We start from the raw sequence: 17,077 nt of genomic DNA, 5'->3' as shown, positions 1-17,077 counted from the left end.
CTTTTATAAAATTTTCTGTTATTAAAAATTTGGATACTGGGAAAACGTATTTTTCGGGATTTAATCGTTTGTTTGGCCGCGTATTTTAGAACATGTTTTAAATAAGTTAAAGCTATACCCAATGTTTACAAAGTAAATGTAAAACTATTTCAAATTAGGATTTCCTAAAACACAAATCCAGTAAATCGCGCTCTGAAAGCGGGCAAAGCGAGAATTTAGGAATTAAAGCAAACTTTTGGCAGGAACTCTTTTATGATGTGTTCTTATCTACTCGTGGTACGAGTACGATGTAATTCCGGTCTGCATGCTGTTCCTATTCGACAGACTCAAACCTAATGAACTATATTACAATTGCAGAAGGTATATTTCTGTCTAAACAACTTTAGTGCAAATACTAAATAATTTGGTGTGGCAACGCGCTTTGTTTGTGCTGTGTCCCTGATATATCACTGAACTTTTGCCGTGCGGTGTATTTCTCACATTCCTACTTTGTACTTCGACTATTTATAGTATAATAATACTAACAAGTCTCATCTACATTCAATTAATACTCGCGTACCTTATTAACTTGTCTGACTTACTGTGGGTTTCTGAGACTAAAGTCTAAGTTAAGAAATCTAAGAAACCCACAGTTAGAAAATATGCAATTTAAAATAATTATACATTTTTAAAAGACGATGGCAACTTAAGTGATGTAAGTTATCTTAAAGAAAACAGAGAGGAAAACATCGCCACAAAACTGTGTCTATTATTTTTTTCAATGATAATGAGAAGGAATAAACAATATTTTTATTACACGTGTTTCCTCGTTGGAAACTATGAATAAAGTACAATGAAATTTGTATATATAAAACAAAAATGTTCACATTTACATAAAATCTTATTTTAGCAGTGATAAGAAAAAGGATACTGGCAAAGTATATTCCGCAATAATTGTAAAATTCATATCTCCTATAGGCAATTCCTTTTATTACGTACGGGTAGTGGCCGGTCGTGGAGATTGCAATGTATGTTTCAATTTCCTGAACGGCGAGTGTAGAGGCGCCTTGTACTTTATGATTTCAAATGTATTTACTTACGTTGTGAATATACTCGGCTGGCTAGTACGGGCCGTTTGAACTCCACTACAAATTTGCTCTGTTCAAATTTTATTTGTAAACTCACATAAATAACGTTCCAGTGTACAAAATGGTATTTAATTTTGTTCAAATAATGTATTTATTCAGTCTGTACTAGTATATGGCAAATATCTTTACCAGATCCCTTTACTTTAAGTAAACTTTTGCTTCTACGATATTAAAAATCTATTACAATTCATTACTAATATAAATTAAAATAGATATAAAAATAGACGCAGATGTAATCCGAATTTTCTTATAATAATAATAATAAAATAAATTAATAAAATAATATATAAAACTTCTACAAGTAACAAGTAATGTACAAAGTATATTGAAATTTAAGGAGAAGACCATTAATATTAGAAAGGGGTGAATTATTAATAGCTTATTAAAGGCTGTCGGAAGGCGGATAGCGTGAAAATCGTCTTAGCGGGAAGTACGGATGGCGCGGTAATGGTTCCAGTCTGGCTGTCAGATGACTGTCTGTCCGCGCCTGTCGTGGATTTGTACATCCAGGACCATACACCATTTTATAAGTATAAGAAATAGATAACATTTTTCAACGATACTAAGTTAAACATTTCATTGTTAGATGAAAGTAATCATGGATACAGTGATATGTCAATAAAATGATATACTTCTATTAATGAACCATAGATAATAAGAATGTTTCGATCTGAAGTGTTTAGAATACTAAATTTAATATGTCCCCAAATTAATTTGCAGATCCACTGGTGCAATATCAAGACCACACAGAAGACAGGCATGAAATAGAAGTAATTCCGCGTTTTGCTTGATAAGGTGAATTAGGTGGTCGCTTGTTCGTTTGACACCATATAATATAAACATGTGATAGTAAAGAACAATTCTATGAAGTATATAGTAGCTAGAATGCTATTGTGCAAATTTGAATAGTTTAAGTTGAACACGATAGAAAACGCCATCATTTGTAAATCTGATTAGTTTCTTGCTAAAAAATTCCCTTTTTCGAAGAAGCGAAAAGTAGAACTGTATTTTTTCCGACTTAAATCACGGTTTTAAAAGCAAATCACAATTCTCATCGGATAGAGTTACTCTGAACAAACAAGAAAAATGGCATCCCCATCCATTTTTTAGTCACATTTCTACGGACCGCGCTTATTCACAGCTCAATGAATTTTGAATTCTGTTCCGATGCAGGGAATTAAATCTCAAAATAAACGAGTATTAATGTATTTTCTAATTAGTTCATTTGCAAGGCAGCCGATGGTTTAAAATCTCAGAATGTTTTTACTCGAGTTTCGTTTTGTTCAATTTTTAGTTGCATATTATTTTGGAGTCAATGAAATCACTACTAGTGCGGGTTTTGCTTAATTCTTAATAATTTGATACGAAAAAAAGAACGATGAAGGGTTCCTACGGCACCTTACTAAACCTGACTCATAATTCTCTACCTTCTCATAAGCGAGAAAGTCTTTAACATATTTATGGTACTAAAGAATTTCATCTCTTATCACGTTAACTATTTCAAATAATTAATATTTGGTCTCTGAGTCAAAATCTCTGTATAAAACATATAGTCATCCGTCTAATTAACTTTGACAAAACAGAGATAATAATGTTTTTATAGAAAGATTTTAGTCTTAGAAATCAACCATAAATGTCCAATCTTAGCATCTCATAAATACAACACAGTCACGATAGCTTATAGAACAATTTATTTCCCGTTTGCAGTAAAGTTCTGTCTCAGAACTTAATATTGTCTGACGGCTCTTAGATGCTCTCAAACTTTCCCAGATCGTCGCGAAATTACCACAAAAACACTTGTTTATTTCTTACTAACAAAACTTGACCTTACTATCAAAAAATTTTTGCATAAACAAGTAATAATTGTAATGAAAAGTTGAAATTTATAACGAACTTGCTTTTGCCCGCGACACAGTAAAAAAATTAAAAAGTAGCCTATGTGTTCTTCCAGCCTATATTTCACATCTGTGCCAAATTTCATCAAGATCCGTTCAGCCGTTCCGGAGATACTTCAAACATCCATCCATCCATTCATCCATCCATCTAATAATTCGCATTTATAAATTATTAAGATTTATTGTAAAACAAAGAAAACTAGTAAGTGGCTAATCTACCTACCAAATAAACCTGATATTAAATAATCGCCAACTTGTAAAGATAATCTATTTTATTTGATTATAATAATACATTTGAATTCGTTTGAATATCCTTTGACCTTTGAACAAGTTGTAATGAACAGTGAACGAATATAAATATTTCCTTTAGGGTCCTGTTTATTGAATGTCCATTATTTCCAACAAGCTAATCTTAACAATTTTTGCGAGCAAGTATTTCGGACCCGAACGGCTTTGTAGGTATTTCTCAGACTGAAATATCAACATTGATTACTTTTGATACTAGGAATAACTATCAAAAAGAAATATTATATAACATTTTTAAATAAAAATATTATTTGTGTATAAACACTATTTCAACTTTTGTATAATAAAAAAATGGAGTTAATAAGATTCGACCTTAAAATTTTCATTAAAGTCATGTAGTTCTACTCAAAAATTAGTCTTCAAAATCTCTGTTTAATACACTCTGTTAATACTATAATGTTTTAAGCGAAGCTGCAGTCTCCTTGGACCCGCAAATATAAGTAATAGTCGTATCTATAGTGTGTAGTGCAATGGTTTCTAGTCCGCGTCGCTCGGTCACGTTCGAAGTGCGGAGCGCTGTACCCGCGACCGCCACTCAACACTAAAAAGACCTCAATCCATTTTACATGTATGACAAAAAACTCGGAAAATACATTATTTAAATAAAAAAATCTTACATTTGATAGCTTCAACTGATGTGAATCTTTTTTTTAAATTGTTGATATCGATGTACATGGTCTTTTATATGTTAACTTAATTTTTTTGTATTTTGTCAAAATTACTTTCCATAATAAGATGATTATCATATAAGTAGGTTTTACAGTAAGGATTTAGGTATTTTTAAATATATATACGAGTTTTTAATTTTTAATAGTATATCGTATATTGCAGGATTTTCAATCAATTAAAACATTCAAGTCAAAAATACACAACATTTGTTGTTTAATTATAAACGAATATGAAAAAAATGGCTTGAGTTTTTTTAAAACAACGCATGGTAATTTCATGTTTGCACTGCAAACGTTGCAATTTTCACATTCGTATGCATATTTAATAGACCTTTTAATACGTGACAATTGTTTTTTAACAATTTCAGATTTCATTACAGATTATAAAAATAATCCATTTAAAATACGATCAAGTTTGATTGTTTTCGTTGTAATCTCGTTCGAGAGTTAAAATCGAGCAAGGGCACTGAACAAGTAAGTAGTTTTTAAACGTCTTGAAAATTAACTGACTGACTTTATTAAATTTCACTTCGGGGCGTGAGAAACGTAGCCGTTTCACGACTTCTCTTGCAATCAATTCTTTGTTTAATTTCATACTTCGTTATAATTTACTTTTAATGTACTATTAAATTTATTTTAGGAATTAATCATATCATGAACTTATTCATTACAGAAATGTAGACAGAGATATGGATTTCAGATCGCGTTGGCCTTGCGAGGCAATCAGATATTAAGTACAAAGCTAATGTGAATGACACCTAATTCTATTTCTAGACTGTTTAACTTTTATAATTTCTTATTAGAATTTTAAAAACGAAATTGAATATGAAAATTTAATAACACGTCTCATATCAGATAATAAAACGAAGCCAAAGATATGAAAGGGCACTATAAATAAAAGGTTTGAGTATAAAAGTGTTCTTTATGAAGTGTCGCCGCAGCGGCCGGGGGCGCCGCCTGGCTGCTGCCGTTCGTACCTATTTGAAACTTCTCTAATATTGAAGAGGGATGTACCTTGCGAGAGACTAATGTTATCGATAATTATTATCGACTTGGTAATTCAAAGAGTGTGGAACAAGCATATTTTATTCATTACATTTATATTGCTAAATGTAAGTCGCTAGAACGATGCGTAATATAAAATGTTTTCTTTTATATTTAACGCACTTAATATGAAAGCGGCCAAGCAAATTTTTGTTATTTAGGTAAGACAAAATTAAACACCTAAGTAATCAATTAGCTATATTTTTCAGAAATTAGAATATTTATTTAAATATTTATGAAATATCGATAAGATTCAGAAAATTAGCATCCCTTCAAGACATTGGTTCCGACCAAAAGCAGAGGGTCGAACTCGGCGAGGGAGAGTCTAATAAAATATGTAGATTTGATGACTTGTCACATTTTTTTGTTACCATTCTGAGATTCAATGTTTTAGCTACTTTGTCCTACCGATGCTTTTTTATTACCTTTTCACTAACAAGATATTGTTAATTTCAGACAAAGTTTTTATACTACTCCAACAATAATCCAAGTCTCGATGTCTTTACAACAGGATTTATTTGTGCTATTTAGGGTTTCCCATTTTATTTAATGGACTAATTAGCGATAAAGAAACACCGGTCCCAAAAGCTTCTACATATTTTTATTTATAAATATTCTTATCATGAATCAAGTTCAAGTGGTGAAAATACTTCAATCTTCTCCGCGGTTTCTAGATTTTAGGACTCCAATCCATTTGTGTGACCTTTAATCATTTTTGTAAATATCAAGTCACATCGAATCAAAAGCGCCTCCAAATTATATCACTAAAAAAATAATTTGAGGTACCGCTTAGCTATGATTTAAGTGGGTAATAATAATGTCCTTTGTCGTTCGGTGGTTACGTAAGTATTACCCTTTTTATCCCGAGAATGTCGTAAAATACTAGCATGGGAAATGACATTAAACTTTTGTGGCCACGGACATATTATTCAACATACACAACCGCTACAAGTAAAATGTCTTTACCCACTCCAACATTATCTTAGGAAAATTGAGCCTATTTTCATGTAAATATTTTAAGGTTTTCAATGTTAAAAAAATTAGGCATGCCAGAAATAGATATAAAAATATGCTAGTAATAAAAAAATACAGATTTTTAATAAGACTAGATCAAATCTATGACCACATGGAAAGGAAACATAAACGCATCTGCGATTGCGGATGTCAAGGGATAGCGGTCGCTTGGCTATTTCGGCGAATTTAGGTCGCCGCTCACTCGTTTGTCACCTTAGGAAAAAAAAACATTTAAACCTATTGCGCTAGTAATGCATTTTTAAATACCAGAAAATCCATTTTACTAAAATAATTTTATCTTGTCTTTGCATAAAAACGTATAAGTACATATTACAATAAAAACATACATGACTTCTGTAGGCCTATTAGTTAAAGAATCGATAGTTGGTCGTTGGCAAGCCAATATCACTCTATCAACGATTAGTATGGTCTATTGGATAATACCGGTTCTTGCCTTTTATTTCGGTACGATATAAAAATATAACTTCAAGCTATATTTTTGTAGTCTTAAAAGCAAATGATAGCAAAGGAAAGATAATCTCATATTAAATTCACTTTACTGTTAATACTTTTAATATGCTTTAAAAACGTTTCATTTTACAATAAAATTAATATCTGATCGTAGAACAGTCAGCGAAGCCATATTGTACAAAGGGCGTAATGCCAGCATAAAATAGCAGCTTTAATTATGAACATACTGTACATCTAATTATCGGCAATGATGTATTATCCACATTCATTAGGGTTGCCAACTTTGTGTTATATGTAATTAATAGTTTGTCGTGTATATTATTTGGTTACCATGTAATGTATTTTGTGTGTTATCTTTTTATATATAAAAGTAGTAACTAATGATAGCTTTTATTTATTCCTTTAATCCTAAATCCATCGTCACGACGAATGATAAGTGAATGAAGTTATAAATAACTAAAATATGTACATATTGTTTATATTTATAGTTCGAAAAAGTATTTGATTCACTATTTGGTATTATGGTAAATAAAACGGGTGGTCCACTTCATTCGTTTTGAAAAAGGGGATTGTTTGAAAAAAAAATTTAAAGTCCAATCCATTGTCGGCTCGCCAGCAAAGAATCGGCCGGGGTCCATTATGGTAATGAAAGTGACTCCCGTTTGTCTTAAAGTCGTAGCTCAATTTGCAAGGCGGGAGATAAACGCTGTTAAACTGTCGAAGTTCGTGACAAAGCCTGAATAATGCAGATTACACTGAGAAAAATACGGCCACAGTCAAATCTGCATATTTTATTGGTGCCCGCTTCAGTACCGCGGGGACCTTTTGTCACATTCACATTTATATTTTGCGTAAACCGCTATCCGATTAACACCCCTTTCTGAATATTATTAGGCACCTTTATTGAAAATATTTTGGTTATTAAATTTTTGTTTAACAAGTGATTGAGAGCGTAAACCAAATTATGTGCATATTACGATACAAGTTAGATTTCATGGCTTTCGTTTACTGTGTAAATGTGATTATTTTTTAGTTTTGAGTAAGAAGAGATTGGTTGGAGTAAGAGATAGGACATATTAGATGATAGAAACACTGACTTGTTGCACTTAATTTTTTAATTTACACTTTAGCCTATCAAGTTTAAGGCACTATAATATATATGCAAACGTGCCACAGTTATTTAATGACGTAGGTATGCGTGTAACTGTTAAAATAATATTACCTCACCTAAATAAGGCTTAGAGAGAATTTAATTTCAAAAGTCAAAGTGCAAATTACCGCGAGCCGAGGTGGAATGGTTGCGAGGGAGTAACTACGTTCCTTTGTGTTTAGATTACGTTGAAATCTCTGCATCGCTCTAAATATGTGACGGGCCACAGCGCGCACGTCTCTGGCATCCAGCCGCTTAGGCATGAATTTACGTTTACGAGTTTCAACCTCCTTTCTAAATTGTATCGGTAAACGTTTGTTGAAGTATATAGTGCCTTACTAAACAAATTTATTGCGTACATACAACCCGTTTTACTTTAAAGCAAATGTTAAAGTTATAAAACGGAAAACTGTGCGTAAGCTTTTAGGTCCATAGTGCACAAGGCAACGCAAATCTTCGAAATCCGCCGAGTTCAATCGTTAAGCGACTTACGCGTTGCCGACATTTCTATCTGTCATCGCCAAAGCCAGTCGCTTTCAACCTGTTTGTCAATTTCGTCGTCAGAAAAGTTGCTGCGATTTTCTCGCAACGCAGCCATACAATATTAGTTCCGACGTTTTACGTTGTCTTATATACGAAGGACCTCTTGCAGTGGAGAAACTGACGTCTATTTAAAGCGCCTGAAAAAATTCACTATAACTCAAAAACGTTTATGGTACCTTACATTGTTAAAGTTCTAAGTTTATCCAATTTATAATCTCTGCCTACCCATCTGAAGTTACAACTTACATTTATAAAGCTGTATAAAACAAATTTGCTATTATCCGTATAAATTGTTAGGTGTCTCGCTTAGGCTTGTGATTAGCCTGCAACAATAACGCTGGACGGGGTCTGGCAACGGTTGAATGGTCGATTGACTGTGTCGAACAATTTCTCACTTGATGGGGAAATCGATATTTGTGTCGGTGAAACAGCTACCGTGTTTTGGTGATCCTATGAAAGCATGACTTAATAGTTTATTCAATATAAAGAGTGCGACATATAATTACTAGTAATGTACTTGTTATTTATTCGACTCAGTTAGAGCTGAAATTAAAATAAACTTAACTAATAGCCTATGTGTTCTTCCAGACTATGTTCTACAGCCATGTCAAATTTCATTGTGAACCGTTCAGCCCTTCTGGAGATAACTTCTAACAATCATCCATCCATCTAAACATTCGTATTTATAATATTAATAATATTAAATTAGTTAATACAATAACTCGATAACAATTAAACGAGTAAATATGCTGATAACAAATTACATATCTGAGCAATAATTAAGCCTTATAAAACAGACGTTACTCATTTATAAGTATTTTTATTACTGTTGAAACAATAAACATAAATATGATAGAGTACAAATAGCTGTACTCCGAGTAAATGTCTTCAATGTCGATATATTATGTTTACTTATTTAGATTCCATTTTGTACACCTGTGCCTTCGGACGATCCTTTTAATGTTTCTGGTTCGGTCCATTTACTCCGCCTTCGGGTCGGAACAATAAAAAGTTTAGTTTTTATTGACTCAACTTGATTTTAATTAACTTTAGTTTTCCTTTTAGACTTTAGTCCTCCTTTTTAAATCTATGTACCTACATTTAAATGCCGCTTTAATCCACATGATATTTAATAAAATGTAATTTAATCTTTTACGAATACTATTACTTGCAATCCGAACCAATGCTGTAGATATTAGAAGATTTAGACTAGACGACACTCGGTACTCTATGTCTTAAAAATGTTAAAAGTTGATTAAACAAATGAAAACAATGTGTTTTCAATGTTACGGTTAGCTAAGATTGAATTAAATCTGTGCAAAATTTCTATATCAGGAATGGCGTAACTATGGCACTCGACACAATGTATTGTCTATAGGTTTTTATATTAAAAAAAATCATTAGGTATTCATTACAGTGAGAAGTAGGTTTATATGAGGAGCCAACATGCTGCATGTCAACATGCATAAAGGTTGGATACCCTTGGAATATATTATCGCTTCATTATCTTAAGAAAATAGAAGTAACTACATATTTTTAAACATTTGGGTAGTCCAAAATGCACTACTATTTATGCAACGAAAAATATTTAATATTTTCAGCTTTACTAAATGCTACATATTATTATATTTTTATTCAGGTAAATATTCAAAGAATCTCAAAAGACATCGGAATGTACGAAATTGGATGTATCCTTGGATTCTTCGCAAAAACCCTCGGCTTATAGATCCCGGATTATTTCGTGATTCGTGATCGCTGCTACGAAATGTAACTAACTTTGATTTATCCCCAGGTACGTATTAGGTTGCCTTAGATATTTTAACTTGATGTAAGTAAAGCTTCTTTTGGTACGAATTATTTAGATAAATGTTACGAGTAAGTTAAAACGAAAACGTTAGACGTTAGTAGTTTATAAAAAACATACATTTTTAATAAAACGATAATTATTTTATAAATAAACGTGAATATAGTTCTAGTTAATGCGTTTCTTAAGTTTGGAAATAAAACTTTTGTGTACATTTGAAAATTTAATTGTAAACCTTAAGTGGCGATGGGCCGGCCATATTGCCCGCAGAACGGACGGCCGATGGGGCCGCAAAGTACTGGAATGGCGGCCACGTACAGGTCGACGCAGCGTGGGCAGGTCTCCCGCAAGATGGACCGATGATCTGGTCAAGTATCCTGGATGCGGGTTGCACAGGACCGATCATCGTGGCGATCTTTGGGGGAGGCCTATGCCCAGCAGTGGGCGTAACGAGGCTGAATGGATGGATGGATGACATTTGAAAAATGTATATTAAATATTTTGTAAGTATCGATTTACTTTAAACAAAACAAAAACCAAACGTTAATAAAATCAAAATGGACATAGAATAGTAAATAAAACACTTTATTACTTTTAAATTATAAAACAGCAAATAAAAAATTATAACAATGTGAAATGGAATAAAACGATTGTCTGCATATATTCAATAGAACAGATTTTTTTCTTATTATTTCTTTAAAGATCTTTCTCATCTTAACATAAAAATTAAATTTTGTTAAATCCTCAGCGAGTACAAAACAAATATTCTTAAAGAATTCTTTTGTGAGCATTTTTTGCGGTATCGTACTTTAACGCGCCGTTTCTGTCCACATTTTTCTTTATCTGTAAAATCTACTCTCAAAGGGCGAGCTCCAAATGCTCAAGGGAATTCGTTCATCTGATTATTTTCTTTTCCAAAGAAGTCAACGATAACCTTATCATGGCAACCAAATTGAGAGAGTGGTCAAGATTTTACTGAGACTAAAATAGCTGTTCTTCGAAGTTTTACGTTGCCTTATACGAGTAGGGCCTTACGCAATAGATTGTCACAGAGTTTCGTACACATGTCCGCGTCGCTGACATTTTGTTCTAACGTCGTCGTGACAACTAGTCTCTCGCAAACTGTTTATCAAAATCGTCGTTAGAAAAGTCGCTGCGAATTTCATGATGGAGGAGAACATCTATACAGATGACATGTTCTCGCTATGCCTGTACTGACCGAATAGACGACTCGCGTCGGCTGTTCAACGGTATGTGTACAGAGCGCGCGCAACGCGTTACTCACTACGCAAGGATGCAATATTAGTTTCTGTGATTTAAGTTGCCTTGTTTCCAAAGGGGCTAAAACTATGAACGTAAGAGAAGCAAAGGGGAAATTCAATCAACCTATGTGGGTAAAGCAAGGCAAAACAGTCGTACATTTTAGAATTACTACAATCATTGTCAAATGAAATCCATTTTATTTTGTATATTAAAGGGTTATAAGAATTTTACTATAAAACGTTTATATGAAAGTTTTTTTTATAGTAATGAAGTAAATAGAGGGTTAAAGTTTTTGTCGAATCGGGCATTGGTAAATAAAGAGCGATCCTCGTTTAGGTACAAAGTCTCGGGTTTTAGTTGCCATTAGCCTTGCCATAAATAATTGGGCAACGTGTTTCGAGGGATTACTGTTTAGCTTGTAACTCTCTGATGAAGGTTGAGCTGGATTAAGGATAAATTTCATGCTGTTTAGCTTAATTTAGGTAATCTAAAGCAATGGATTTATTTAACGAAGTTACTTTATTTCTATTTAAGATAAATTGATTTTGCTAAATCTAGATTACGATATGATATTGTTTATATGAATTGCAGAGATTCCTGTCTATAGTTCATATGTATTTTCAAGATAATAAGTTGACTTGTATATTTTACTCGTAATTAGTTTCGAGGTGACTAAGATAGTTGTAGAAATAATACAACTTACAAAATATGGTCAATTACCCTTTTGTAATTGCCGTCAAGATATTTTAAGCGTGATAATATACATAAAAAATTAGTCCAATTTTTACGGTTTTTAACACGAGAACTCCTTGGTCATTATTATTTGGTGAATTTGTCCGAAATATTATGATAGAAACGACGTTGCGAAAGAATAGAAGGACTGTGTTCACGCTAATGTTACACAACTAAGAAACTTTTGTGCAAATAATTGTGTAGAAAGTATCATAGTTGTAACTTGATTACCAGGTAAGTCACTTGTAAGTAAATAACTTGAAAGTTTATCTTGTATAAAAGATTGCGGAATGACGATTATCATCTAATTTCACGATGGTTAAAGTATTCATGGGATACGTTTGGACGTGGCGCGGTGGTTACATGCAACAGGAGTGCTATTGGAGGGCGGGAGGCATGCGCGGCAGGGAGCCCGCGGGACGGGGGAGCGGGGCGCGGGCGGCACGCAGCCTCCACGCTCGGGTTTAATGAATCGCCGGGTACCGCGGCTAACGCTGCGCTCGCAACGTTCGGGCGCTCTTTTTAAAAGTTATTAAGGAACCGTCGTCTAACCCCCTCCCGCCCACGCTGCATATACAAAGGGTGGTGGACGGCCCAACGGCGGACGATTTCGAGGTAAGTGAATGCAACTATCGTCACGCGGCAGCGGCAACCCGGATTTGTAATTAGGTGATTAAAAGTTATCTCGATAACTTTGTTTTTACTACATTTTGTTTTTTAGTCTCATTTATACGGTGACCCTAGTGTTTTTTTTTAATATTTTAAGGTACGATAAAATACACTCCCTTAAAAGCATATAGTTCAATAGATATTACATTTTCAGACAGGAAAATGTAGTGCTATTTTCTTAAGATGTTTCACGGTTTGAGTGTAAGATAAGTGTTGAAAAATGAAAAAAAAAAAACAATCTTATTTTTGTGGTAGTCATTGTTCGTGCCTACAATGGATCTGTCAATGTTTCACTCGAGACGAATGAACTGTCGATGAAAAATAAAAACCGCCGAATGCCAAAACAGGAGACTTTTTTTTTTGTAAAGGAAAAATAACCGGACACTTTCACGCGCTATCAATTTTCGGTGAATTCAATAAAGGCATAAAATTCAATGCTCGAAATATAAAACAATACAATCTGATTTTTAAATTATTTCCTCTTATTTTTATTGTATTGAATATAGACTCTACTTTTAATTTCAACGTGTTTGTTTACTAATTTAAGCATATTCTGTTTAGTATAAATCGCCACGGATTGGTAATTTTATAATATGTTCTGTGGTTTTAGTCGTTGTTTTTTTATAGATTAAAGAGGACAGATTATATCTTTTGATGGTTATAATTATTAGTACAAAACTTAAAAGTTTTATAACATTTTTTTTATTTGTTCTTGGCTAAATTTAATTAGTGAGTGCGTTGCTGTGACATCATAAAAACCAAATGGATGATTATAAAATACACTTACTGTCATTATTAGAATTTCCTTCGTTATGACACACTGTAAAACAAAATGCATTGTTATTAGTCGGTATAAATACCGAATGGAATGGAGAATTTTTAATTTATGGCATTAAAATCTAATCGCACTTAATTTAGTACCAATTGATTTGTAAACAAAAGACAAAATAGTCTATCCGTCTTACTCAGAGCCGTCTAATGGTTGCTTAAGTAGTTCCTTATATTCCTGACTTATATAAAATATACACTACGGTACTGCTTAAATAAACACTTAAGCTAACTAAATTAAGAAAGAAAATTAGAGTTTTTGTGTAACAACGCTAGTTGTCTTCCTTCATTTCGTCAATCCATTTTACACTCCTTACCATCCTAACTGAGTCATATGTTTTGTATTATGTACAGTTCTATGATATAGGTGGTTTGATTTTTTAAATGATAGCAAGCTTTTTTTAATCACAACCGTGGATACGCCCCTGTGTGCATTAACAATGTATTCAACGAGCATTACTTATAAAAAAGACTTTGCTGATCTAAATATGATATATGTTGTGTTTTACACATAGTAATAGTTTAGTAACTCACAATATTAATGCTTTTATCACAAAATGTTTATCCGCTCGGTACAAACGCAATGATCGACGCAAGTTTGCACAAGTTTACACTTAACAAACAGCTAGTTCTAGTTGCATCGAAGTGTTAAGCGAAGCTAAGTTTCAGATACGAACTTTGCTGATGTGACAATTTAATGCATTACTGTTAGTTTGAATTAATATATCTTATTGTTGAATTTGAACAGCATTTTTCCTTACATCTATTGAATGCACTAGTAATTTATATGGTAACTCGTTGATAGACTTCATCATCATCATCATCATCAACCTTATCCCTATGGAGGCTAGGCACAGTATGTACTACTCCTCTATACATCTCTACCAGCTGTCATATTTGAATCCAACCCCTTCTTACGCATATCCTCTTTCACACAATCCATCCATACTTTCTTTGGTCTTCCTCTACCTTTATAGCCATCCACATTCAATCTCATTACTTTTTTTGTTTATATGATCATTATCCCTCCGCATAATGTCCAAACCACGCTAACCTTCTGCTCCTCGATTTCTTGAAAACTGGCGCTACTTTCGAACTTCCTCTGATACATTCAGACATTCTTAACTTTATCTTTTCTTGTCACACCACACATGAATTCATAGATTTATGTTCAAATATTAATTTACAAAATTAATGGGTCAACTCCAAGTACGAAGTTTAAGAAAATGAAATGTGAAGATTTGGAATGGAGAAGATAGGAATACGAGAAGAAAAATAGATGACAGCAAACCGAATAATTAGATGAGAGTAGAAATGTATGATCCAAGATATTTTGGTAAAGTCCTACAGGGAATATTGGGGTTATAAAGCCTTTATATAGGAACGTTAAATATAATGAAAGCCATTTCTTACATTCAACGGATAATAATCCAATGTTAAAATCGAAAATTGAGCTTTTAACTTTTGATAAAGTATCTGGGCCTTTGTTATCTCTGTTAAAATATTCCAAAATGTTAAAACGAACTGGATACATTGTATAGGATACACATATTTAAAATAAATTAACTTTTTGTAGAACTGTATATTGAGAAACATGAATAGAAAAGACAACTAAAAATACAGTGGCATTAAGAATGTGTTCTTTTTGTAAATTTGAAATTATTCTTTTTTCTTAATGCTATTTCACCAAAACTATGTAAAATCTCCTTGAATAGGAATATATAACTGTTTCCATAATAACATTTTCAAGTCAGTAGCGATCTGTTATATTCTATGCTACAATACTATTAAAAAGATAATGAAACTCCCCAACAACGGAAATTATCCACCGCAAACGCTACCGGGAATTGGTGCCAAGTATACAAAACTTTTCATGTAAAATTAAAAAAGCATGAAAAAAAGAGAACAATTAATGAATAAAACTTATACTGTGGAACGGAGGGGCGTAGAAGTTTTGCTTGTTAGTAATTTTATGTTGCATTAAAATACGTGTAGTGGATGTAAGCAAATTTGCGTGGGTGTTTGCCATTGGACCGATGGCTTACCAATCGATCGATCTATCGGTCCAACAGGAATCACCGATTTCCGCCAGGATTTGTTTACAAAGTATTTGAATTCTCATGAGTGCTCAAAGAACGAATGAATGAAACACATTATTATCTTAATGGAAAACCTCTTCAAATGTCGAGCCAATTTTACGTAAAAATTTAAATATTGTTGAAAAATTGCGAATACAAAAATAAATACCAAGAGTTAAAGTAGAGAACCCTTAACGATGAAAACATTTATCGATGATCAGTGTTATAAATTCTTTAGGTATTATTATATATGTTATAGTATATAATACAATAGCCGATGCCTTTTTGTATTGATGTTTGTCAACTGTGGAAAATCTCTGTAAGAATTATAAATACACTAGCTGTCGCCCGAGACTCTGCCCGCGCGGCATTAATAAAAACTTAATAAGTAGCCTATGTGTTCTTCCAGATTGTGTTCTACATCTCTGCTAAATTTCATCAAGATCCGTTACGCGTACCGGAGATACTTCAAACAAACATCCATCCATCCATCCATCTAAACGTTTGCATTTATAATATAAGTTAGATATAGACATAAATATTCTGAAGATATTATTTTGTTTTTCTAAATCTTTAAATGTAGTAAGCTTACTTCATATTGCGCTTATTACAATCATTTACATACATACGAGTATGATACACCTAAATATTATTAAATTAAATTTACGATTGAAAAAACATTCAAGAAACTTCCAATACATTTAAAATAAGGTGAAGTGATTTGATTTGTTTATTTTTATAGCCAAAAAGCACTTAAAGGTGTATCACTTCGATAAGGAAGCTTTCACTACTTTTTTCATAATAGGACGATGTCAATGGGATTTGTATAGTGTACTCGCGAAAAAAAATATTTTCCAACCAGTCTTGCAAAAAAAAAAAAAGATTGTACCTCTACTGCTAGGGAACATAACATTAAAAATACTGATAATTAGGTTTATAGAAGTAGCTAATAAAAGTGTTTTGAAAAAGATCGTGTTTTCACTTGAGTTGTGTAGACAGGCGAGGATAGTTTTCGTATATTGACACACTAGGTTGCTTGTTGGCAGCATAACAGTTGTGTAACTGAGGAAGATGCCAGAAACATTATTTATAGGTGACTTCAGCGCCACGCATGACATCCACCATGCTATCATACGATGTGATAGTTTATTCACACAGCAATACTAGTACTGTAAAGTGTCGACACTCGTTGTCTTTTATTTTTTAGAAAATTGCTTTAATTTTTAAGAAATCAATGCAATTTTATCATTACATGAGAACCATATTATAAGAAATAAGTAATTTAAAATAATATTAGTAACAGAACGTTACAATATATTTAAATAATGTTTGTTAATGACTTTGAAATGATTGACGATTAAGAATTAATTATTTGTAGAAAAGTTTCAGATGTCCGCTCTATAACTGACTTATTAAAACATCTTTGGATCGTATATCTGATTTGTACAGCAGTAATATTTCGTTGTAACACATACAAAATGTTGC

General features: G+C 32.7%; 1 protein-coding gene across 1 annotated transcript in view; it reads left to right on the top strand.

The window, feature by feature from the left end:
* Positions 1–12,486: 12,486 nt before the first annotated feature.
* LOC106718355 (lachesin) overlaps positions 12,487–17,077 on the top strand; it is a 34,922-nt gene continuing 30,331 nt past the window's right edge. The window contains exon 1 of the mRNA XM_014512428.2: positions 12,487–12,632. The gene's annotated coding sequence lies outside the window, so the exon portion shown is untranslated. The remainder of the gene's footprint in view (positions 12,633–17,077) is intronic.

The sequence above is a fragment of the Papilio machaon genome, chromosome 9 (assembly GCF_912999745.1).
Source record: "Papilio machaon chromosome 9, ilPapMach1.1, whole genome shotgun sequence".
NCBI classification, from domain to species: Eukaryota; Metazoa; Arthropoda; class Insecta; order Lepidoptera; family Papilionidae; genus Papilio; species Papilio machaon.
Note: the sequence above shows the minus strand (reverse complement) of the source record. Positions and strands in the feature narration are given on the sequence as shown.